The sequence below is a fragment of the Bos indicus genome, chromosome 7, assembly GCF_029378745.1.
Source record: "Bos indicus isolate NIAB-ARS_2022 breed Sahiwal x Tharparkar chromosome 7, NIAB-ARS_B.indTharparkar_mat_pri_1.0, whole genome shotgun sequence".
NCBI classification, from domain to species: Eukaryota; Metazoa; Chordata; class Mammalia; order Artiodactyla; family Bovidae; genus Bos; species Bos indicus.
Genome location: NC_091766.1, coordinates 56,117,461 through 56,144,575, shown reverse-complemented (window position 1 = coordinate 56,144,575; position 27,115 = coordinate 56,117,461). Strand labels below are relative to the sequence as shown.

General features: G+C 38.5%; 1 protein-coding gene across 1 annotated transcript in view; it reads left to right on the top strand.

Moving 5' to 3' along the window:
- PRELID2 (PRELI domain containing 2) overlaps positions 1-15,963 on the top strand; it is a 586,088-nt gene extending 570,125 nt beyond the window's left edge. The window contains exons 9-10 of the transcript XR_011567718.1: positions 11,107-11,213; positions 14,444-15,963. The gene's annotated coding sequence lies outside the window, so the exon portion shown is untranslated. The remainder of the gene's footprint in view (positions 1-11,106; positions 11,214-14,443) is intronic.
- Positions 15,964-27,115: the final 11,152 nt, after the last annotated feature.

Genomic DNA, 27,115 nt, shown 5'->3' with positions numbered 1-27,115 from the left:
ATCTGATTACTGCTCCAGTGGTTTCGGCTCCCTAGAGTTTAAGATGAGGCGAGAATGCCAAAGAGCTGGTCAACTTCTTGGATTACACACACACAGAACAGCTAAATATAAATTTAGAGCAATGATATTCCTGACTCCTGAGTTCTCCCCTGTTAACACAGAGCTGGCTTCTCATTCAATTTGTATATATATATTTTTTAATTTGGGGTATAATTGCTTTATAATGCTGTTAGGTTCTGCTGTATAACATCATGAATCAGCTATAAGTATAGATATATCCCATCCTTCTTGAACTTCCCTGCAATCCCTCCCCCTACCCACCCATCTAGGTCATCACAGAGCACTCAGCTGCGTACCTGAGCACCTTTCCACTAGCCATCTATTTTACATTGGTAGTATATACATATGTCACATCTAATCTCCCAACTCATGCCTTCATTCCCCAACCCTCTGTGTTTACATGTCCATTCTGTATGTCTGTGTCTCTATTCCAGCCTTGCAAATAGGTTCACTGATACAATTTTTCTAGATTTTACATATATGCACAAAAATATGATCTCTGTTTTTCTCTTTCTGACTTACTTCACTCTGTATGACTGACTCTAGCTCCACCCATGTCTCTACCAAATTTGGTTCCTTTTTACAGCTGGGTAGTATTCCACATCTTCTTTTTTTTTTTTAATTTCTTTTTAATTAAAGGATAAATTCTTTACAGGATCTTGTTGTTTTCAGTCAAACCTCAACATAAATAAGCCCTAGGTATACATATATCCCTTCCCTTTTGAACCTCCCTCCCATCTCCCTCCCCATCCCACCCCTCTAGGTTTACAGAGCCCCTGTTTGAGATTCCTGAGTCATACAGCAAATTCCCGTTGGCTATCTATTTTACATATGGTAATGAAAGTTTCCATGTTACTCTTTCCATACATATCACCATCTCCTCCCCTCTGCCCATGTCTATAAGTCTATTTTCTATGTCTGTTTCTCTATTGCTGCCCTGTAAATAAATTCTTCAGTACCATTTTTCTCTATTCCGTATATGTGCATTAGAATAAGACATTTACTTTCTCTTTTTGACTCACTTCACTTTGTATAATAGGTTCTAGGTTCATCCACCTCATCAGAACTGACACAAACACATTCCTTTTTATGGCTGAGTAATATTCCATTGTGTGTATGTACCACTTCTTCTTTATCCATTCATCTGTGTTTTATTTTTAATTTATTTAATTTTTATTGAATTATAATTGCTTTAGAAATTTGCTGTTTTCTGTCAAAACTCAACATGAATCAGCCAATGGCTCTCGGTTGATACAGAGCCCCTGTTTGAGTTTCCTGAGCCATATAGCAAATTAACACTGGCTGTCTATTTTACATATGGTAGTGTAAGTTTCCATGTTACTTTTTCTATAAATCACCCTCTCCTCCCCTCTCTCCATATCCAAAAGTCTATTCTCTAAGACTGTTTCTCCACTGTTGCCCTGTAAATAAATTCTTCAGTACCATTTTTCTAGATTTCACATATATGTGTTAGAATACGTATTTATCTTTCTCTTTCTGATTCACTTGACTCTGTGCAATAGGTTCTAGGTTCATTCACTTTATTAGAACTGATTCAAATGCATGACTTTTTATGGCTGAGTAATATTCCTTTGTGTATATATACCACACTTCTTTATCCACTCATCTGTCGATGGACATCTCGGTTGCTTCCATGTTCTAGCTGTTGTAAATAGTGCTGCAATGAGCAATGGGATACATATGCATCTTTCAAGTTTGGCTTCCTCAAGGTATATGCCTAAGAGTGGGAATGCTGGGTCATATGGTGCTTTTATTCCTAGTTTTTTAAGGAGTCTCCATACCATTTTCCATAGTGGCTGCATCAATTTATATTCCCACCAACAGTGCAAGAGTGTTCCCTTTTTTCACACCCTTTCCAGCATTTATGGTTTGTAGACTTTTTGATGAGGGCCATTCTGAAAGGTGTGAGGTGATGTCTCATTGTAGTTTTGATTTGCATGTCTTTAATAATGAGCGATGTTGAGGATCTTTTCATATGTTTGTTAGCCATCTGTATGTCTTCTTTGGAGAAATATATGTTTAGGTCTTTTTCACACTTTTTGATTGGGTTGTTTGTTTTCCTGATATTGAATTGTATGAGCTGCTTGTATATTTTGGAAATTAATTCTTTGTCAGTTGTTTAATTTGCTACTATTTTCTCTAATTCAGAATTTTCTCTAATTCTTTTTACCTTACTTATAGTTTCCTATGCTATGCAAAAGCTTTTAAGTTTAATTAGATTCCACTTGTTTACTTTTGTTTTTGTTTCTGTTACACTAGGAGGTGGGTCATAGAGGATCTTGCTTTGATTTATGCCGAGTGTTCTGCCTATGTTTTCCATTAAGAATTTTATAGATTCTGGTTTTACATTTAGGTCTTTAATCCATTTTGAGTTTATCTTTGTGTATGGTGTTAGGAAGTGTTCTCATTTCATTCTTTTACATGTAGCTGTCCAGTTTTCCCAGCACCATTTATTGAAGAGGCTGATATTTGCCCCATTGTATAGTCTTGCCTCCTTTGTCAAAAAGGAGGTACACATAGGTGCATGGGTTTATTTATGGGCTTTCTATCTTGTTCCATTGGTCTATATTTCTGTTTTTGTGGCAGTACCATACTATCTGGATGACTGTAGCTTTGTAGTATAATCTGAAGTCAGGAAGGTTGATTCCTCCAGTGCCTTTCTTCTTTCTTGAGACTGCTTTGGCTATTTGGGGTCTTTCTTTTTTTTTTTTTTCTAATTTTATTTTATTTTTAAACTTTACATAATTGTATTAGTTTTGCCAAATATCAAAATGAATCCGCCACAGGTATACATGTGTTCCCCATCCTGAACCCTCCTCCCTCCTCCCTCCCCATACCATCCCTCTGGGTCGTCCCGGGGTCTTTCATGTTTCCATATGAATTGTGGAATTTTTTGTTCTTGTTCTGTAATAAATGCCATTGGTAATTTGATAAGGATTGCATTAAATCTGTAGATTGCATTTGGTAGTATAGTCATTTTCACAATATTGATTCATCCTACCCAGGAACATGGAATATCTCTCCATGAGTTCATGTCATATTTGATTTCTTTCATTACTGTCTTATAATTTTCTGTATACAGTTCTTTCGTCTCCTTAGGTACATTTATTCCTAGGTATTTAATTATTTTTGTTGCAATGGTGAATGGGATTGATTCCTTAATTGCTCTTTCTGATTTTTCATTGTTATATAGAAATGCAAGTGATTTCTGTGCATTGATTTTGTATCCTGCAACTTTGCTAATTCACTGATTAGATCTAGTAATTTTCTGATACTATTTAGGGTCCCATCACTTCATGGCAAATAGATGGGGAAACAGTGGAAACAGTGTCAGACTTTATTTTTGGGGGGTCCAAAATCACTGCAAATGGTGACTACAGCCATGAAATTAAAAGACGCTTACTCCTTGGAAGGAAAGTTATGACCAAACTAGACAGCATATTAAAAAGCAGAGACATTACTTTGTCAACAAAGATCTTTCTAGTCAAGGCTATGGTTTTTCCAGTAGTCACGTATGGATGTGAGAGTTGGACTATAAAGAAAGCTGAGCACCAAAGAATTGATGCCTTTGAACTGTGGTGTTGGAGAAGACTCTTGAGAGTCCCTTGGAGACTCTTGGATCTCTTGCAAGGAGATCCAACCAGTCCATCCTAAAGGAGATAAGTCCTGGGTGTTCGTTGGAAGGACTGATGTTGAAGCTGAAACTCAAATACTTTGGCCACCTCATGCTAGAGCTGACTGATTGGAAAAGAACCTGATACTGGGAAAAATAGAGGGCAGGAGGAGAAGGGGACGATAGAGAATGAGATGGTTGGATGGCATCACTAACTCAATGGACATGAGTTTGAGTAAACTCCGGGAGTTGGTGATGGACAGGGAGGCCTGGCGTGCTGTGGTTCATGGTGTCGCAAAGAGTCGGACATGACTGAGCGACTGAATTGAACTGAACTAAGTTGTCTATTCAATGTTTTCTTGTTTCTTGAAGTAGGATTGTATTGCTATAAATTTCCCTCTTAGAATTGTTTTTGTTACATCCCATAAATTTTGAGTTATCATGTTTTTATTGTCATTTGTTTCTAGAAATTTTTTGTTTCCCTTTTAATTTCTTCAGTAACCTGTTGGTTATTTAGAAACATGTTGTTTAATCTCCATGTGTTTGTGTTTCTTACAGTTTTTTTTTTCTTTCTTGTAATTAATATCTAGTCTTATAGCTTTGTGTTCAGAGAAGATGCTTGATATGATTTCAATTTTCTTAAATTGACTCAAGTTTGATTTGTGACTCAAGATGTGGTATATCCTGGAGAATGTTCCATGGTGCATGTGAGAATAAGGTGTATTCTTCTGCGTTTTAATGGAATACCCTGAAGATATCAATGAGATCCATCTAATCTAATGTATCATTTAAGACTTGTGCTTCCTTATTAACTCTGTTTTGATGATCTCTCCATTGGTGTGAGTGGGGTGTTAAATTCTCCCACTATTATTATGTTACTGTCAATTTCTCCTTTTATGTCTGTTAGTGTTTGCCTTATGTATTAAGTTGCTCCTTTGTCGGGTGCATAAATATTTACAACTGTTATGTCTTCCTCTTGGATTGATCCCTTGATCATTATGTAGTGTCATTCCTTATATCTTGTAATCCTTATTTTAAGGTCTATTTTGTCTGATATGAGGATTGCTACTCCAGCTTTCTTTTGCTTCCCCTTTGCACGGAATATATTTTTCCATCCTCTCACTTTCAGTCTATATGTGTCTTGAGGTCTGGAGTGGGTTTGTTGTAGACAGCATAAAAATATGGGTCTTGTTTTTGTATCCATTAAGCCAGCCTATGTCTTTTAGTTGGAGTATTTAGTCCATTTGCATTTAAAGTAATTATTGATATATATTTTCCTATTGCATTTTCTAATTGTTTGGGGCTGATTTTGTACATCTTTTTTCTTCTGTTGTATTTCTTGACTATATAAGTCTGTTTAACATTTGTTGTAAAGCTGGTTTGGTGGTAATGAATTCTCTAAACTTTTGCTTGTCTGAAAAGCTTTTCATTTCTCTATCAATTTTTTTTTTTTTTTTAGTTTAAACATAGATTTTATTTTATTTTTTCACAATCACTTTTATTTTTGTTTAACCATTTATCATTTATTATTATTATTTTTTTACTTTACAATATTGTATTGTTTTGCCATACATCAACATGAATCCGCCATGGGTGTACACTTGTTCCCCATCTTGAACCCCTCTCCTACTTCCCTCCCTGTACCATCCTTTGTAGGCACAGTAATCTTCGTTGTAGATTTTTCCCTTTCAATACTTTAAATATATCCTGCCATTCCCTTCTGGCCTGAAGAGTTTCTGCTGAAAGATCAGGTGTTAAGTATATGGGGTTTTCCTTGTATGTTATTTGTTGCTTCTCCCTTGCTGCTTTTAATCTTCTTTCTTTTTGTTTAGTTTTTGTTAGTTTGATTAATATGTGTCTTGGCGTGTTTCTCCTTGGGTTTATCCTGTATAGGACTCTTTGTGCCTCTTGGACTTGATTGACTTCCTTCCATGTTGGGGAAATTTTCAACTATAATCTCTTCAAAAATTTTCTGATACTCTATCTTTTTCTCTTCTTCTTTTGGGACCCCTATAATTTGAATGTTGGTGTGTTTGATATGGTCCCAGAGGTCTCTGAGACTGTCCTCAGGTCTTTTCATTCTTTTTACTTTATTCTGCTCTTCAGAAGTTATTTCCACCATTTTATCTTACAGCTCACTGATTCGTTCTTCTGTTTAAGATATTCTGCTTTCATTCCTTCTAAAGTATTTTTAATTTCAGTAATTGTGTTGTCTCTTTATGTTTATACTTCAGTTCTTCTAGGTATTTGTTAATATATTCTTGCATTTTCTCCATTTTGTTTTCAAGGTTTTTGATCATCTTTGCCATCATTATTCTGAATTCTTTTTCAGGTAATTTTCCTATTTCCTTTTTATTTATTTGGACTTCTGTGTTTCTATTTGTTACTTCATTTGTGCAGTATTTCTCTGCCTTTCATTTTTTTTTTAAGTCACTGTGTCTGAGGTCTCCTTTCCCCAAACTTCAAGGAAATTGAATTCTTTCCTTGAAGAAGGTTGGATTCTTTCTTCCTTTTGCTTCTCCCCTCCTAAGGTTGGTCCAGTGATTTGTATGAGCTTTGTCTAGGGTGAGATTTGTGCTGAGTTTTTGTTTGTTTGTTTTTCCTCTGATGGGCAAGGCTGAGTGAGGTTGTACTCCTGTCTGCTGATGATTGGGTTTGTATTTTTGTTTTGTATGTTGTTTAGATGAAGCATCCTGCACAGGGTGCTACTGGTGGTTGGGTGATGCCAGGTCTTGTGTTCAAGGGGTTTTCTTGGTCTGAGTTCTCACTACTTGATACTCCCTAGGGTTAGTTCTCTGGTCTAGTGCTGCCACTCCAAAGACTCATTGTTTGATCTCTGGTCAGGAATGATGATTTCACAAGTGGTTTGTTATGGCATTAAGGGAGAGTAAAACAAATATCCAAAAACGAGCAACCAAAAATGAACCTCAGACAAATGGCAGTTACACAATCAGGCAAATAATAATTAAAATAATGGAATATACACATATACATATACACCTATGAGCAAAGTGAAAACAATCTAACAAAAATATAGTAGATTGATTCGTGAACAAAGGAAATAAAAAATTATATTTACCAGTTAAGAACAAAACTAACATAAGCAAAAACTGGAAAACAAAACTAAAGCAAGGTGCCAACTGGGGAATAAAGCAATGAAAACAAAACTAACAAATATGTTGAGAGGAAAGGAAAGAAAGACAGAATAGATATGCAAAGTTACATAGAGATAGATGAATATTTATATACATTAAAGATTAACTGCAAGGGGAAAAGAGGAGTAGGAAAGGCAAATGAAAAAATAATGTAGAAAAAATATAATAAGTTTTAAAAAGTTTAAAATTATAAAAAAGAGAAAAAAATGGAAGAAGAAAGACAAAAGGGGAAAAAAAGGAAAGCTCCACAGAATTGCAAAAGCCCAATGTAGAGGAAGAGGTTTATAACAACAGTAGAAACTATGACTGAATATACACATATGCATATACACCCATAAGCGAGATCAAAGAAGTCCAGCAAAAATTAAGTACAATAGATTAACCTGGCAAACAAAGGAAACCAAAGATTATATGTACAAGAACAGAGCTAATTAAAGCACCAACTGGAAAACAAAACTAAAGCAAGGTGCCCACTGCAGAATAAAGCAATGAAAATAAAATGAACAAATATGTTGAGAGGAAAGGAGAGAAAGAAAAGAAAAGAAAGAATGCAAAGTTAAATAGAGGTAGATTAAGAAGATTTATATATGTTAAAGATTAACTGCAAGGGGAAAAGAACAGTAGGAAAAGCAGACAAAGGAATAAATGTAGGAAAAATAATAATAGGTATAAAAAATTAAAAATTAAATTTAAAAAGAGAAAAAAAAAAAAAAAAGAGGAAAACTCCACAGAACTGCAAAAGCCCAGTGTAGAGGCAGAGGTTTATGACAACAATAAAGAATGTGACTGAGGAAAAAGAAAAAAATGCTCAAAAACTGAATTGGATTTCTTAGTGCTAATAAAATTGACAACTACAATGGGGGATGGGGGGAAGAAAAAAAAAAGAAAAAAAAATCCAAAATAATCTACAGAACAAGTCAAAAAATAAGAATAATAGATGTTTTTCATGAGTCACTGCTGTCAGCGTCCTTTTCCCACGCTGGAAATCACAGTCCCCCTTACCTCTCCCCATGATGCCATCCAACACTGTACTGATCTCTGGCCCTGCTGTGGGGGCTCCTCAGATTCTAATCTGGTCCTTCTCCTGTGTGTTCTTGCCTCCAATGTCCACAGCTATCAGAGCTAGTGTGTTTTCTTATGTGGGAGTTCTCAATGGCCTTTTATATATTCCATAGACACAGAGTCTTCTTAGTTGATCATGTGGATTTAATCTGCAGCTTCTGGGAAGGTTTTGAATCTTCTTCCTTAGCCACACTGCCCCTGGGTTTCAATTGTGGTTTTATTTCCACCTCTACATGTGGGTCGTCCACTGGGGTTTAGCTCCTGAGGCTGCCCTGGAGGGCTTGGGTTTGCCCCTGTGAGGGCCAGGTGTGGAGGTGGTACAGCTGCTGGTTTGCAGGGGTTCTGGCAGCACCAGGTACTCAGGGATTTGGCAGCTAGGGCAGCAGGAAATATAGTGCTCTAGAAGGGTATGGCAACCACTCTTGGCCAATACGCTCCAGTATTCTTGCCTGGAGATCCCCTTCTCTGACAGAGAAGCCTGGCAGGCCACGGTCTACAGGGTCGCAAAGTGTCGGACAGGACTGAAGCGATTCTGTGCGCATAAATACAAGACCTTTTTTTTTTCCCCTGTGGCAGCTCTGCCCCAGTGAGAGTTGAGTGTGAAGGTGGTGCAGCTGCTTGCCTTGCACCCTGGAGGTGCCAAGTGTTCAGGGTCACAGACTGCCTCCGTGGCAGGAGTTATGGCCCTATCAGAGTCTTTTTTCAAGCCTCCTGTAGCTGACGATCAGAAGGCCTCTTTGGCGAGTCTTTCTCTGTAACTCTGCCTGCTCAGGCACTTAGAGGGCTCTCTTGGCTGGGAGCCCTTCCCTCCCTTCTCTGTTGTTCCCCACATCAGACACATAGAGGGCCCCCCCCTGACTGGGGTCCTACTCTGTAGATCAGCGCATCAGGCATTTAAAGTGGCACCCTGGGTGGAGTCCTACTCTGTAGTTTGGAGCATCAGTCACTGAAAGGAGCACCCTGGGTGGAGTCCTACTCTGTAGTTGAGTGCCTTAGGCGCTTGATGGGCCAGCCTCTCTATTGTTCAGCTGCCTATGCTGGCCTGTGGAAAGAGAGGCTATGGTGATGGCTCCACCTCTTAGGTGTGACTCAGCAGTATCACATTGCTTCCATGGCTGCCTGGCTCTCCTCCACAGGCGATTTCCCACCAGGATCTCCTCCCTCACCTCCTCTCGTTCTGTCTCTCCACAGTCAACAGCAGCCATTGCACTGGGATTGCTCCACAATCCCTAAACTCCAGCTCCCAGCCACTGCCCCTTCCAGGAGACCTGGTTCCTGCCCAGCATATGTATGGCTGCGGCAAGTACAGTCTGATTCTCATTCCATTTAGGCTGCCACAGATTAGCTGTTTCACCCTCAGCCTTAAATATTTCTCCTCTGACTCAACAATTGCCCTGCTGTGGGGATCAGCTCAAGCCCGATTCTCTGATTGGTTCGTGGTGAGATGACAGGGTAGTTAAAATGATCATTCCTTAGGTACCAATAGGTCTGGGAGCTCATGATCATCAAATAGTTAATTTCTTGCATTTGGTGGGAGTTTTAGCATCTGTAAAACAACTTGGGAAATGTGCATCAGCTACTGTTATGTAGGTACTTCAGAGGAGCTACAGTGGAAGATATGGGGGAGGGCCTTGTCCCTAGAAGATGAGGCACACATGCTCTATAATTCTTGCATGGCCCAGGGGTTGTTCAGCTACAGATACTGACAGACTTCAAAATTAGGCACTCATACGAGTGCAACCCAGAATTTAGGGACGTCCAAAGCACCCCATGAAGCAGCCTTTGACTCATGGGGGACAGAAGCCCACCGACAAATGCTTTTTATTTTCTTCTCTCAGGCAGAGGATGGAGAGAGGCATGTGATAAGCTTTCTCAGCTGTTTGATGGGATCAGGAAGTCAGATGTCCCTCAGAATAGAAGTGAAGTGAAGTGGTTGCTCAGTTGTGTCTGACTCTTGTGACCCCATGGCTGTAGCCTACCACACTCCTCTGTCCATGGGATTTTCCAGGCAAGAGTATTGGAGTGGGTTGCCATTTCCTTCTCCAGAGGATCTTCCCAACCCAGGGACTGAACCTGGGTCTCCCGCATTGTAGGCAGACGCTTTACCATCTGAGCCACCAGGGAAGTCCTAAGGCTGATTACATAACATAGGCTTGTGCTGGCTTTCTTGGTCCCTATCCCTCATGCCTGTTCCTTGAATGAACCACTCATGTGCCAGCTTCTATTGCAGAGTGGACTCTGGAAAAGCCTGTGCTAAAGGAGGGACTTCTCAATCTAAATCTGCATACCCTTTAAGATATCACATTTTTCCCTGGAGTCATTACCATATTTTAAAAAAATGTGACTATGTATGGACAAGTCTCTCTCTCATTTAAAAGCAAAGGTCATTTTTTTAGTTCATTATTATCTCCCCAGAACTCAATAAAAAGTGTTGAATGAATACAATGTTAAAACTTTTCTCTAAACCCCAAACTTCTGTGGGTGATCAAAAGCCACATAACTCTATCTGACTTTTGTTGGAGGTGGGGTTTAGTGAGAAAGATCTAGGGGTTTTTTTTTTTTTTTTCAGTATTCTCTGATTTTTCTCATTATGAGGTGATTAAAAAACACATTTGACATTAGTTGGGATAAAACAAAATTTTATTCATCCTCTCAGCAGATTTATAATTTCTAACCTAATTTCTTCTTCCCAACTTGGTGCGTTTCAAATAAAACACTTCATCCCAGGTTCAGGGTTTCCATAACTGCAGATGATCTGCCCTGTGTCCCAAATTAAGCCAAGGGTTGGCTCTCTGACTTCCTTTGTAACTCTTGCCAGAGGCCTCTTTGAAGATGAGTCGAAGCCAGCATAATTTTAAAACAGTGGAAATGTACTGAGTACCACTGTGCTTTTTACAATGATATACATAGTCCTACAAAAGGGGGAATTATCAGCCATGTTTGACAGTTGAAGAGAATGAGGCTCAGAGAGATTAAGTGAACCACCTGAGTTCACACTGCTAATAAGTGGTCTTCTTCCATAGCCTTTGCTGTTAACTGTTACATTTAAGAGCTGCTTCAATCCGCTAAATTTCAGTTTCTTCTGAGCGAACAGTGGGGTTTTTCTGGCCCTGTGCCATCAACGTTAATCCTTCAGGGCAGCTGAGAAGTATCTTAATCAAGGCCTCTGACCTTGTCATTCATTCTTTTTCTTAGTGTTCAGTTAACTGCAGGCACCCTAAGGAATGGGAATGGAATGACTTCAGACTTCACAGGAGGAGGACTGGCAGAGAAACTTCCCCCAAGACCTCACAGGAATGAGGGTAATGCTTTTTCATATTAATTTTTTTTTTTCAGTCTCACCTCTCTCTCTTTTTTTCCTCTCTCTTCCCCACACTCTTTCTCTCTCCCCGTCTGCCTGCCTGCATATTTCCTTCACTTTGGGTGGGAGCGAGGGTGACGAATCAGAACCATAGTTTCACTTAACTTTCTTTTTGCTGAAATGCAAGTTTATTTAAAATTGACCTCAGAGAATTTAAAGGAGTTTTTGCTATTGGGCACAGCAACAATTTAAACTGTAGCTTCTCAGCATTGAATCTAAATCTATGGAAATAAATCATGGTGGGAAGCTCATTATTTCTTAATTACAGTGCATATTAGTATCTAGCTTTAAGAATTCCCCAGTGGGTTAAGGAACATTTTGGTTTAGAGGAAACTTTCTGCTTAAACTTTCTGCCAGAGTGACATCAATGAAATATCATTATCATTAGTTTAAAATAAAAATGGGACAAAAAGAAAAACATCCAGAGATAAAGAGATATGCTTTGAATATTTTGGAGATGAGCCAGAGGAGAGGTGTCAATTGCTTTTTTAAACAATTCTTTCTTCACATATCTGGAGTAAATCCTAAGGAAGACTGATAAACTAATGTTGACTTCATCTTAGGTAGCACTGTGGGTAGGTGAATTTGTATTGCATCCAAAGAAAAATTAGGGTAAAGTTGATGGTTCAGATGGTAAAGAACCCACCTGCAATGTAGGAGACTGCGATTCGATCCCTGGGTCGGGAAGATCCCCTGAAGAAGGAAATGGCAACCCACTCCAGTATTCTTGCCTGGAGAATTCCATGGACAGAGAAGCTTGGTGGGCTCTTGTCCATGGGGTTGCAGAGCTGGACATGCCTGAACAGCTAACACTACACACTAACTCTGATTTCAGTTGAACTTCAGTAAGTAACAGCCATCTCAAAAAGTTATAAGTAGCTATTAAACTATATGTATTTGAATAGCATTCAGTATATTATTTAAAGCCATTTGGCACATCTCTTGCTATATAGAAACTTAAAATACTACACGTTGAGATGAAGGAAGCATTTAAGTGAAGACTCCCTTTGTCAGGTATGTAAGTCCTTATGTGTGTGAGTTGTAGAGCTGGATAAAGTCCTCCACTGTTTTTCTTTTTTAAAAAATGTATTTATGTTTAATTGGAGGATAATCTCTTTATAATACTGTGTTGGTTTCTGTCATATATCAACATAAATTAACCATAGATATAGAGGCAAGAATAAACAATGGAGAAAAGGCAATCTCTTCAATAAGTGATGTTGGGAAAACTGGACAGCAACATGTAGAAGAGTGAAATTAGAATATTTCCTAACACCATACACAAAGATAAAATGGATTAAGGACCTAAATGTAAGGTCAGAAACTATAAAACTCTTAGAGGAAAACATAGGCAGAACACTCCTTGATATAAATCACAGCAAGATCCTCTATGACCCACCTCCTAGAGTAATGGAAATAAAAACAAAAATAAACAAATGGGACCTAATTAAACTTAAAAACTTTTGCACAGCAAAAGGAACCATAAACAAGGTGAAAAGACAGTCCTCAGAATGGGAGAAAATAATAGGAAATTAAACAACTCACAAAGGATTAATTTCCAAAATACACAAAATTTTCTAGTCCTGGGGAATGTGGTTTCATCATAGCCTTTCCTCCAGTTCATTGCCCAAAACTGTGTTACTGCAACTCCTTTTCTCTTCCATTCAGGTCACCATGCCAACCTTTCGCTCACTTGGCAAATGTTTAAGGAGGACCTGCCACCTACCAAGCACTGTGCTAAACACTGGGAATAGAGTAGTGGACAAGGCAGGAATGGTCCCTGTTCTCACAAAATTGTCAGTTTATAGGGGAGGAGAGTGAGTAAGCAAACTAGAGATGAAATAAGTGTTACCAAAATGTTGGGAGTAAAAGAATTTAGATAAAACAGGACCTACATTCATTTCAGTTCAGTTCGGTCGCTCAGTCGTGTCTGACTCTTTGCGACCCCATGAATCGCAGCACACCAGGCCTCCCTGTCCATCACCATCTCCCGGAATTCACTCAAACTCACGTGCATCGAGTTGGTGATGCCATCTAGCCATCTCATCCTCTGTCGTCCCCTTCTCCTCCTGCCCCCAATCCCTCCCACCATCACAGTCTTTTCCAATGAGTCAACTCTTCTCATGAGGTGGCCAAAGTACTGGAGTTTCAGCTTTAGCATCATTCCTTCCAAAGAACACCCAGGGCTGATCTCTTTAGAATGGACTGGTTGGATCTCCTTGCAGTCCAATGGACTCTCAAGAGTCTTCTCCTACATTACCTACTCAGGGGAAATTCATGATCTCCTTTTCAAAACTCTAGGAAAATGAAGCCTGCATTGAAATAACAACAATACTAATGATAGAAGTAAAAACCATTACCGTTTGTTTAGTGTTCTTCACTAAACAAATTTTAGTATCTTCAAGACTTCAAAATGACTCTATAAACCTTAAATGCATACTGCTATGTGAAAGAAAACAATCTAAAAATTCTGCATACTGTATGATTCCAAATATGTGACGGTCTGAAAAGGGAAAACTATGGAGACAGTAGAAAGATGAGTGTTCGCCAGGGTTTGGGGGTGGGGAATGAATAGATGTAGCATAGATTTTTAGGGTGTGAAGCTATTCTGAATGATACTCTCCATGGTGGAGACATGTAATTCATTTGTCCACATTCATAGAATAGATAAACAATGAAGCCTAATTTAAAACATGGACTTCAAATAGCAATAATGTATCAACATTGACTCATCTATTATGACAAATGTACCACAAAAATGTACGTGCATGTGTTCGGTCGCTCAGTGGTGTCTGACTCTTTGCCACCCTTTGGACTGTACCCACCCCCCACCCCACCGGATCCTCTGTCCATGGGATTTCCCAGGCAAGAATACTGGAATGGGTTGCCATTGCCTTCTCCAGGGGATCTTCCCAAACCAAGGTCTGAACCCTCATCTCCTACATTGCAGGTGGATTCTTTACTGCTGAGCCATTGAGGAAGCCCATCACAGGAATGCAAGATGTTAATAAGGGAAATTGTTGGGGAGTGAGGTGGTGTATTGAACAATACTTTCTGATCAGTAATTTTTTTTTTATAAACCTAAAACTAATGAAAATAAAAAGGATTTTGATTAAAACAAAATAACCAAAAATCTCTGAAGAAACCACTAAAATTAGCCTGTTTTCTCAGGTGAAGAAAAAAAGACCCAGAGATTTGTCTGCTTTTCCACAAAAGTGAGGGGCTGACTTAGGACTCGAATCCACGTCTAAGTTCCTGTTCAGGTAAGACCAGAAACACTTTGAATCCAAGTCCCCGTGCCTGTTCAGGTAAGACCAGAAGCTGTTTCTTCACTCTCTGTACTCAGCCTTACTCTCTTCCCTTAGCTGCTAATGGATTCATTATACCTGGGCAGGTGGAATTAGAACCTCATAAGTACCTTTGCCTGCTTGTTCTTTCTCTTACAATCCTACAACTGCAATCTTTCATCCAATGGATGTTTCTTGGATGTTTCTTCCACTGTGTTTCTTGGTCCCATCTTTCCTTCCCCCCTTTTCTAGCCATCTATCACTGCTTTGGTTCACATGGTTGTTATAAATGCAGCTGCCAAAACATCAAAGCCAAATTTCACGGTCAAATCTAAGCAACTATAATGGACTTTACTATTTGGGTACTTGTGCTCACCTTTTTTTTTTTTTTTTTTTTTTGATTTGGGAAAGAAAGATTTATGTACCCCATTCCTGTTTTCATCTTCTTAACCTTGCTCATACCTCCATAAGTAGTTATTGTATTCAAGTCTCTTTATTTGAGTCATCTGGGATGAATTCTGTTTTCTGCTTGTGTGCTTACTAATAAAGAGGTATTCAGGCATATTTGCCAAACTGAATTAGAACTGAGAAGGCAGTTCTATTTTTTGTTGCTTTGTTGTATTTGTTCAATTTAGCATAAACATTTTACTACAACAACAATGAAGCAGGCTGAAATGCATTTCAGTTTTTACTCTGAGTTCCTGCTTCATGTTTTGTTTGGAGTATTCTTACTACATTTTCAAGAAAGTATAATTTTCTTTTAAATGCATGATTGTTTACAACTTTGTTATATTTGTGTGATTTTTTTTACTTGCTTACTATTTGTATTTTTTTAAATAAAATATTTGTGTGATTTTTATAAAAAGGTCTCTTAGTTGCTCTTCTTTTTCTAAAGAATTATGTCTCAGATGGAATAATGAAAACAAAGAGGAAATGTCTGTTATAAAGCTGTTTCTCGGGAACCATGTAGAGGTTAAATTATGTCACAAAGAGATCCAAAGCACTTGTGGGATCACTTTATTAGCCTAAAATTTTGTTTTATTTAACTCTTTCCTGAAACCAGTATGCTATTAAAATGGTGCTTGGTAAACCTTTTGTACTTCAGGTATTTTCACTGGAATTATTAGAATTAGGTTTAACCTGTTGATTATTAAATGATTCAGTTTTCTTTTCTATGATTTAAGCTGGGCTCATTCAAATGCATCCAGTTGCTCACGTTTTCTCATAGGCACATCTATAACTGTTATACTGAGTAACTTGACCATGGCTGTCACTTTAACCATGTCCAGAAAATTCATATGTGAAGATTGAAGTTTGCACATCACTCAGTGGATGATTATTTGTGTTGCCTTATAACATTGTCCAGATAACCTTGGACAAACCCCTTGACTTTTCTGAATTTCAGTGTCCTTTTGGGGGAGGGAGGGGAAGGATGGGGTTGATAACACCTTTCTTTATACAAAACACATTACAGAGCAGGATGCAAATAAGGGGATAGTCATTTAGTTCTGTATTTAGAAAGATATATTTGATAATGTAATCTAATATCTTACGGTTCCTTGAGTAACAAAACACTCTGGAAAATATCTCGGTTAGTCTCAGCTGGAAGCTCTAACCATAGAAGACAAATTATATGGCTAATATTGAATACATTTTTGTCTGAATGCTTGTAAAATGGCATATATATATATTCATTCTATGTCATTCTTGGTATCACTTTTCCTTTCCCTTTCTTTTTTCCATTTTTGCAAAATGAATAGTACCCTAAATTGAATATATTTCTTTCATGTCTCTGGTCCTCAAGAGGAAAACTTGGGAAATATATTCTTGTTTTGGGGGACTTTACTGTAGACATTTCATAACCATTATAGGAAATTTCTTGTCGCTGTTGAATTTTTTTTTTAATTCATAGCCCTTCTTTTGAATATTTCTCCTTTTCCTGATGAATGTTTCCTCCTGGATTTTCTCAGCTAGTACTTTTGATATTTATAGTCTAAATGTTTCAGTCAATGTATAAGAAAACAATGTTCACTGGTAAAGCTAAGAGGGGACATGAGGAATCTATGTTTTAAGTTGAATAAACCCATTTAGCTGTATTGAAATTACCCTCTTTAGCCTGGAGCCAAAAATGGGAACTATACGAAAGAGATGAGGTTAAAAATAATTCAACTTGATGAATGACTCTTGGATTCCTATGTTATCAAGTTGTGGATTATCTGTAGCAAATTTTTGGTTCTGAACTCCTTTTATTTATCTATGGTTCGTATTTTGAGATCAAAATTTTTGTTCTTTAAAACAGGTAGTATATTATAAGAAATAATCATAGGCAACTTTACTAGTGCAGAAAGGCTAACCACTATAACAGAAGCAACAAAGCATTTCACATGTAACACAATGCACATTTATTTCTCACTGATGCTGTGATAGTTCAGTGTGGTTGGTAGGGGTGGGGCTCTTGTTCCACTTATTCATAGATCCAGTGGTTCCATCCTGTGGGTCTACCGGCTCTAGGTGTTTAGCTGGCTGACAGGGGAATGGATGAGGAGCATGTCTTGAAGATATTAATGAGTCAGGCCAGTAAATGACTCACATCTATTCAACTTATATTCTAGTCTCAAGGACCTATGTAACTGCAAAGGAGGCCGAAAATTTAGTAGTTTGCCCAGGAAAAAGAAGAATGTGTATAGCATTTATTAAATATTTACATGTGTAAGATACTGTTCTGAATCCATTTTATGGATCAATTCATTTAATCCTCAGAATAACCTGAGAGATATTTTAACCATTTGCCAGATGAGGAAAATGAGTCACAGGATTAGTAGATGGGTGAATCAGGACATGAAATCAAGTAACCTGGCTTGAGTACACTTCTTACCTATTATACATTCTGTGTATATTCATATACAAGGTGTGCACAATCATGTTCCTATTCACTAAATGTATTATAGAAAATAAGTGAATATTTAAAATTTTTCTTTTTCACATGGATGAACAGTGAGACTACCTATACTTGGTACAGGGTCTGTATAAGGCAGGGGGTGGTCCAGAGAAAAATGTAGGTCAAAGCATCAGGAGGCTTTAAAATGATCTTTCCCTTTAGTCCAGCAATTCTATTAGTTTTTTAAGGAAACTCAAATGAATGCAAGAAGTTTAAATATAAAGACTTTTGTCACAATGTTGTTTAAAATAACAAAACTTTAGATAAAACCTAGCTTTCTGATATCAAGGATAGATTAAATACATTTTGAGATATAGGCAATGCTTTACTCTGCAACCATTAAAGATGAGAATATACATACAAATTTATGATATGAAATATGCTTACTTATTATTTTATTTTTTTTACTTTTATTTTATTTTTTTTTACAGCTGATGAGGTTTTTATTTATTTATTTATTTACTTTACAATATTGTATTGGTTTTGCCATACATCAACATGAATCCACCACAGGTATACACGTGTTCCCCATCCTGAACCCTCCTCCCACCTCCCTCCCCATATCATCTCTCTGGGTTGTCCAGCCAGGACATGGAAACAACCTAGATGTCCATCAGCAGATGAATGGATAAGAAAGCTGTGGTATATATACACAATGGAGTATTACTCAGCCATTAAAAAGAATGCATTTAAATCAGTTCTAATGAGGTGGATGAAACTGGAGCCGATTATACAGAGTGAAGTAAGCCAGAAAGAAAAACACCAATACAGTATACTAACGCATATATATGGAATTTAGAAAAGTGGTAACAATAACCCTGTATGTGAGACAGCTTACTTATTATTTTCTACATATACAAGTTACAAAATAATTCATGCATTAGGAAAATGTCTTTATTTTTGAAAGTGTATATATTGGGAGGACTGATGCTGAAGCTGAAATTCCAATACATTGGCCACCTGATGTGAAGAACTAACTCATTGGAGAAGACCCTGATGCTGGGAAAGATTGAAGGTGGGAAGAGAAGGGGACTATAGAGGATGAGACGGTTGGATGGCATCACTGACTCAATGGACATGAGTTTGAGTAAGCTCCAGGAGTTGATGATGGACAGGGAAGCCATGGGGTTGCAAAGAGTCGGACATGACTGAGAGACTAAACTGAACTGAACTGAACTGATATTTGCATAAAAAACCTTGCAAAAAGAAATGAAACAAAATGTTAATACTGATTAGCTCTAGGTGGTAGAATTTTCTTAGTTTTAAAATGTTGATTATTTTCATTTTCTAGTACATCTAAAAAAGATGTTTTACTTGTATGATGAAACAGAGAAAGCAATAAAGCAGAAGGTTTACATTGAAAAGGAGACATGTTTGCTTAACATGGAGAATGATAGAGACGTATATTTATAAATTCCACAAAAACTTCTGGCTATTCCAAGGGATAGTCAATTATGTTTGTTTACATGCATTCAGTTATAATATTTTCATTCATTCCCATTACATGTAAGATGCTTATTTTGTGTCCTCCAGTTTTGGCAGGACCTTCCAATTTTGGCAGGATCCCGTGTATGATAGTAAGAAAGACACAAACTATGCTCTCAAAGAGCTTGTTGAGCATAGTAGGAAAGAGGCTTAAGATGACCCTAGTTCTGAGAGAATTAACATTTATAGGTGCTGGAGGCTATGGTTTTATGTGACACAATTTTGTACAAACTGTGGATATTTTCAATCACATTCAGTTGTCATTATCAACTTGAAATTATCCAGTGTCAGAAAAATTAGATTCTAGGTTTGCCAGTTCCTTGAATTCTTTTACCTCATGTGCCTGAGAAAATTCTAAAGAAACTTCTAGAAGGACCTGTTCAGCACATCAAAGAGTCATTAGGTAGGACAGAATCTTATAAAATTTCTTGAGGATTCTTATAGGTTAAAATCTTCTGAAATATCTCCAGGGGGTAACATACTAGCAAGCTCCGAGTTTAAAAATGCTTTTGTAAATTTCATGGCTCATATTTTGTATTTGAGCTTCTGGAAAGCAAGACAGCAATTTGACTTAATTCAACACACATGCATTGTAATTGCATTATAATATTTATTATAATTGCATTACAGCATTTACCATCACTTCAGGAGAAAGCTCAGTAATTAGAGACTTCAGCAGTCAGTCATTGTTGTCTTCTTTCAAAGTGTAGGATATCCCCCGGCCTCTGCCGGCCCAGAACACTGCACTGCAATTGTCTGTTTATCCCATGAGACTGTGTATAGCCTTGAGGCCAGAGCCTTTGTGCCCACATCACCCAGTGTGGTTCCTAGAATTTGGTAGGCACTCAATAATTACCTTTTGGGAAAATCTATGCCTCATTCTTTTGCTCCTTTTTAACATTTAATTGCTCATTAGTATTTCTTTCAAAGGACTAGCTAGAGAGGAAGAGAAATCCTTGGTCAGTCATAAACATTTAATAATACAGATGAAAAAAACTGCAGTGGGAACTAGAGGCTTACAAATTATTTTTAAAATCAGTACTTGCCCTCGTTGAGCTCACACTCTTACTGAAACAATGGGTAGAGTCCTGGGGGCGGGGGGAATACTCGGAAGGCTTAGCTGGGTGTCACTGAAAAATAAACATTAATGTTTGGATATACCTTAGTTGATATAAACCAGTATGTGAAAAGCAAGCTCAACAAAGATGAATAACAGAGTAGTTATTCAGATGATTCAATCACTCTTTATTGTAGAAAGGTGGTTTGGTATAGGGTTTCCTTTCACTAGGAGTAACCTGATTAATTTTAACTCTCAGTCACTTCATCTTTAGGGATGCATGGCTTGTGAAGCCTGGCATTTAGTTGGTGGGCAGAGGTGCGTGGGAAGGAAGGCCTTTCGTATGATGAGAATATACAGTGTGGTCAGATGTGGGTGCAACCATACTGGGAATACAGAAAACCCTTTAAAAAGGGTTTGAAAGGAGGCAAGGAAAAATATTTAGTCATTTATTTATTGAACAAATATTTATTTAGTGCATATCTGTCATAGAGGAAAACGACATGGAATAGTCAAGGCAGGAGAAGTAAATAAATGTATTTGGCTCTGCACAGGCACATTTTCAGTACTGAAGTTGACATACTTTTTTGGGGATAAACAAAACATTTTGAAATCTAAGAGTCCTGAGCCACATCAAGAGTTGGAAGTGCTGAAGAGTAGGAGAAGCATTCACATTGATATGAGCAAGTAAGGGTTTTGAATCCTGGCTCTGCTTCTTGACTGAACAAAGACCATACTTTTAGGTCCATTTTTCTCATCTGTAAAGGGGGGATAATAGTAATTACTTTGTGTGATTGAGTGAGATAAAGCATTCAGTTTCCTATCCTGTCACATAGCTGCTAAGTCACTTCAGTCGTGTCCGACTCTGTGCGACCCCATAGACGGCAGCCCACCAGGCTCCCCCGTCCCTGGGATTCTCCAGGCAAAAACACTGGAGTGGGCTGCCATTTCCTTCCCCAATGCATGAAAGTGAAAAGTGAAAGTGAAGTCGCTCAGTCGTGTCCAATTCTTAGCGACCCCATGGACTGCAGCCTACCAGGCTCCTCCGTCCATGGGATTTTCCAGTCAGGAGTACTGGGGTGGGTTGCCATTGCCTTCTCCTCCTGTCACATGGAGATGCATGGTAAAAATTACTCTCCTCCTCTTTTTCCTCTTCATTTAATTTGTATTGTTGCTCCCTTCGTGGCAGACTCATTGAGTGGCTTGGGAAACGGTCTTTGTTGGGATGGCCTCTAGATGGCGCTCTAACAATGTAAGAGTGGTTTGTTGGAGGGTGGCTCTGTGAGGAGGAATGTGAATTATGCTTGGTGTTAATGCCTGATTACTCCATGAAATATGGCCCTGGTTCACAGTTTTATGTGCTAGCCTAACCCTGAGTGAACTAGCAGTATTGGTGGAAATGGGGTTTTGTGAAGGTACCCCGTTTAGCTCTGGGAAGAGTTACATGTATTCTGTGTACCAGTTACAGGGTCAATAAAACTAACCACTTCTTTCAGAAGTATAGTAAGGAGTGATCAGAGCGGGAGAACACACAGGCAGATCATCCAAGGAAAAAAAGATGTGTATTTACACTGACTCTTTACTCTGGAAAAAAGCCAGCTTCCCTTACCACCATTGTCTCAGGTACTGTAACAGAGTTGAGAGATTCCAGTGAGGGGGAACGGATATTTAGAAGGATACAGAGGAAGACAATGGACAATGAGGAAAACACAATATTTCTTTCTTTGAAGGGCAGAAAGAGTGGGAGAAGTTGGAGCTCTCGATGAGCAAACACATCATTTGTGTTTTGCATGGTCCTGGAAGACATTACTAATCGATTATAACGATTTTCCCTGTTGAAGTTGGAGATAACTCCAGAAATGTTCTTGCAGCCCTCCAGGCAGCCATACAAAATCATAGGAGAGGACTGGTGGGAAAACTCAGCCCCAGGCAGATACAGGTACCCCATGCAAAGGTGTGTGTTTCTTTTGTTTTGCCTTGTCATTTGATTATTATTTTTTGTTTCCTGTATGGCTAGCAATAAAATCCAAAGAGCTCTCTTAGAAGATATATTACTCAGATTTGCTGCAATAATGAACAGCCCCATTATCTTAGTGCTTTATGATTTATTTCTCACTTACATTACATGTTGGTAACTGTAAGTCAGCTGCTGTGGCCTTGTTCCACATTTCTTCAATACTCCATTGCACAAACCAGGCTAAAGGAAGAGACCTGGTTTGGGACAAGCCTTCTATGGCAGGGGCAAAAAGGTCAAGAGAGCTGGCAGTTACATTTATATTTATATACCTTTACATGCAGCAATGACAAGAAAGGGGGCTGCTTGTTGAGTTGCTATTAATAACTGTCTGTCAGGCTCACTGGAGGGCTCCCCAGGTGGTGCTAGTGGTAAAGAACTGCCAGTGTAGGTAGACGTAAGAGACACAGGTTTGCTCCCTTGGTCTGGAAGAGCCCTGGAGGAGGGCATAGTCATCCACTCCAGTATTCTTGCCTGGAGAATCCCATGGACAGAGGAACCTGGTGGACTATAGTCCACAGGGTCGCACAGAGTCAGACATGACGGAAGCGACTTAGTACACACACATGCAAGGTCACTGGAAGCTATGGCTGTATCCTTACTTCCTGCATCATAACATTCTTGTCCTGTTAGGTTTTCTTTTCATTCAGTTTATTTCCTCTTATTGAACTGACTGACTGTTGGGATTGCTGCTTTTGATTTTGGTAAATGCGTAAAGAGGGACAATCGCAACTTTCTGGAAGGGAGGAAACAGGACAGTTACTGAGACCACAGCTCACACAAATGCACTTTGCCTGGAACGATTCTCTTTAGCCTCAGGTCTCAGCTCTGATGATGCTTCCCTTGGGCCATTCTGAGTGAGTGCCCAGTCATGTGCTTCTATGTGTATCTTGTGTGCCGAATCATGTAAATTCTAAATTCCTTTTTTCATTTTTTGAAAAATGTTTTAATGAAAAATTTCAAACATACACAAAATTAGAGTGTATAATTCAGGTATCTATTACTTACTTTCAACATGTATATCAATATTTTGACAATCTTACTGCATTTTAGTAATTTTAAGGGATTATCATTAACCATGGTAGGTATTTTAGATATGTCGAGCTAACATCTTGAGCACTTGACACATGTTTGGGTAAAGACCGGGTTCTCAACGAGTATTTATGGAATGGGTAGAATGAATGAATTCTTTTAGTAGAGGACAAAGAAAGGTCTTAACCTGGACTAGACAAGGAAGAAAATGGTAATGAGAGTTGGAACACTTTGTTGGGAGGTACTGTCATCAAAGTAGTCATATGTCAGGATGCAACATTTTCACCAGTTTTGGCTTGTCCTTCCTTTGTTAGGAGGCTGTATAGTATGGTGGTCAAGACCAGAGACTAATGGCGTAAATACCTGATGCTAATTCCTTGGTGCACCTTTGATTCACAGTAAAAAGTTGTTTGGCAAGTTGGCTTAAGAGCTGTAGATCTCAGTTTTCTCAACTGTAGAATGGAGGAAATAATAATACCTTCCTCATACAGTTGAAGTGAGAAGTAGAATTTTGAGTGTTTAGGCTTTAGTAAACACTCAGTAATTGTTAGCTGTTACAATCAATATTGTTATTAATTGGCAATTTTTCTGACTGAATTATGAGAATAAGAAGAGACAGAATAAGCAGAGTAATAATCAGTATTGATGAGCAAATTTTAAAAGGCTATATATGATTAAAGATTGTTGATCACTCATATTCTTTTTGCATAGTATCCCACTCACATCAATGCATTAAATATAATCAATATAAATATAGTCACTACTCAAATAGGATGGGCTATTCACAACTCACTTTGCAGGACAGTAACGTAAGCATAAACGCAAAGACCCTGAAAGCAACATGGTTTGTAAATGTTACCCTGCACACCCACTCAAATCCCAAGGTTGATTATATTTTAAAAGCACTTTTGTTTCATTAATCTGATTTTATAAAAGCAGGAGAAGTTGATTATACATAATGCTTAGGCTAGCTTGTAAGAAACTGGCATTTTGCCTTTTATTAATAAAGTGTGTTTTCTTAGTGATTAGGCAGTAGTGGTAATATTAGATGCCCTTTGCTACAACAGAGATGCTGAGTACACAGGGAATGCTGGATAAATATACTCCATACCAGAAAAACAGGTAAGGTAACCCGGGTCTGAATGGACTCCTTCTCCATGAATGTACTAGTATGTGCTAAGATACACTGGACCAGTGGTTTCTTTTTCAGCAAGTAAGACCAGTTCTATCTTGTGAGCTGGAGGTCAACAGGAATAGGTGGCTGTTTTCTAGGTTTGATTCCACATCAAGGAATTCTAATGCCCAATAGGATTGTCAGTTCAGTTCAGTCGTTCAGTCGTGTCCGGTTTCTTGCGACCCTATCAATCGCAGCACGCCAGGCCTCCCTGTCCATCACCATCTCCCGGAGTTCACTCAGACTCACGTCCACTGAGTCAGTGATGCCATCCAGCCATCTCATCCTCTGTTGTCCCCTTCTCCTCCTGTCCCCAATCCCTCCCAGCATCAGAGTCTTTTCCAATGAATCAACTCTGCGCATGAGGTGGCCAAAGTACTGGAGTTTCAGCCCCAGCATCACTCCTTCCAAAGAAATCCCAGGGCCGATCTCCTTCAGAATGGACTGGTTGGATCTCCCTGCAGTCCAAGGGACTCTTAAGAGTCTTCTCCAACACCTTTTGCAAATCTGTCTTCTTGTTCATGGTTGAAGTGGTAATATTGTAGCCTCACTAAAAAGGTGACGTTTCTCCTTTGAAAGAAATGTTGTGTTGCAATGTAGTTGACAGGGGCTTGCCTTTTGGGCTGAGGGACTTTCCAGGTTGCACTAGTGGTAAACAACCCACCTGCCATATGCAGGAGGTGCAAGAGACGTGAGTTCAATCCCTGAGTCAGAAAGATCCCCTGGAAAAGGGCATAGAAATCTAACAGGGAGCACTTCTATCAGTAATTCTTCACATTTTGGGAGAGGCAGAGTAGTGGGAATCTGGCTCAGATTCTGTCCTTCATTTTAGGAGAAATGCCATTGACGTTGAAATCACACAGACTCAGATTTATCCTTTAGCATTTATCCATTTTGGCTGTGTGATCAAGGATTAATTAAGTTGACCTCTCTGAGCTTCATTATTAAAATTAGTAATACCTTTAAATCACCTTTCTAAAGTGCTTGTAAGATATTAAGTCCTTAAGAAGTGGTGTGTAAAAGAAAGTGTTTGTCACTCAGTCGTGTCTGACTCTTTGTGACCCCACGGACTGTAGCCCACCTTTGTCCATGGGATTTTCCAGGCTAGAATACTGGAGTGGGTTGCTATTTCCTTCTCCAGGGGAATCTTCCCAATCCAGGGATTGAATCTAGACCTTACACATTTCAGGCAGATTCTTTACTGTCTGAGCTACTAGGAAGCTCTAAGAAGTAGTAGTTATTATTTCAAAGTAATATTATTATTATATGTAGGAATATATAAATATAAACATACATATTTACATATAGCTAGATTATTGTGAACCAATGAAAACATGAATATTATAATATTAGTAATAATTATATTTAGTGTCTACTCTGAAGTTTTACTAAACTCTCTATAAACATTATTTCATTCACCTTCATGAAACTGTAAGAGGTATATTCTATTATTAGACAATTTAAGAAATCAAGGAATGAAAAGTGAAGTTACTGAACAGCATGATGAGGTGGTATAATTTCCTGAGAATTCTGAGAATCATGTCATTTGTTTTTCTGGTATGGAGGATATTTATCCAGCATTCCCTGTGTACTCAGGAGGAAACAGAGAGCCCCAAGAGACAGACACCAGTCACCATCACAAGATCGTCTGTCTAATTGACAGACAAAAACACATGTCCAAATAATGAGAGACCATTCCTTGTAACTGGTAGCGATGATGCTATAACAGATAAAGGCTGTGAGTCACAGGGTCTCTACTATTCTTCTTTTCCTTCTTCATCTATTCCCTCCTCCACTAAGTAATTATTTTGAGTGCCCATTCTGGCTTGAGTGCTAAGAAACAACATGAAATCTGGCTTCAGGTTTCCTGGGCTTACTGCTTGCTTCACCACTTACTAGCTGAGTAACCTCAAGCAAGTCAATGAACCTTTCTAAGACTCAGTTCCTCATCTCTCAAATGGGGATAATAATATTACTCATCTCTATTATTATGAATAATAATATTATCAATCTCAGAATTATTGGGAGGAATAAATAATGTACCTCAAGTACCTAGTACAGTATCTGAAATATGGTAGACTTTATTATTATTATTATTATTGCCAACTGGTAGTGGAAAAACTACTTCCACTTTCCTGGGGATGCTGGCATTTCACAAGGGTGAGTTTCCATGTAACTGAGAATGTCATTGGATCCCTTACACTTCCAAGCAGGACTCTCGTGTTCTAAAATTTCCGGTGCAGGTTCTAAAAAGGCCCAGTCTATTAGTTAGGATGGTGATTGTATATGTGTATGTGTGTGCATGCATCTGTGTGTGTGTTTGTTAAATACAGAGAGATCTCTGTATAATTCAGCACACTTAGCATCCTGGATGGTCCAAAGAGAGCAGGTAACAGAGACAGAGGGCAGACAGGAATATTCATGCGGGGTCTGTGTGTCTCCTGCATCACCCCACAGAGAGAAGTTTTTAGTGGAATTTGACCTCAACTGTCCTAACCCATGGAAACAAGAAGTCACTTCTCTCTAGTTTTCCATCTGGGGAACAGTTTAACTGTGTCTTGTTCTCATTCTCCCACCAAAATGTCAATAACATTGATTTCAGCTTAGCAGTGAAGAGAAAGCTGTAAAACTGAACATGCTCAAATAAAGTGTGGAGGGTTAGAAGAATGACATCCAAATGCTATTGTCTCCTTTTAAACACTTCAGATGGAGGTCTAGTGGGTGGCCAAACTGTCCGTGAGAGGTAGAACTGTTTAAGCCATTTCTTTATTTTCACAAACTATCCTGATATTGCCAGTGCCAATTTCAGATGTTTTAACTATAATGTCTTGCATTGCCCCTTGTTATCGGACTGTC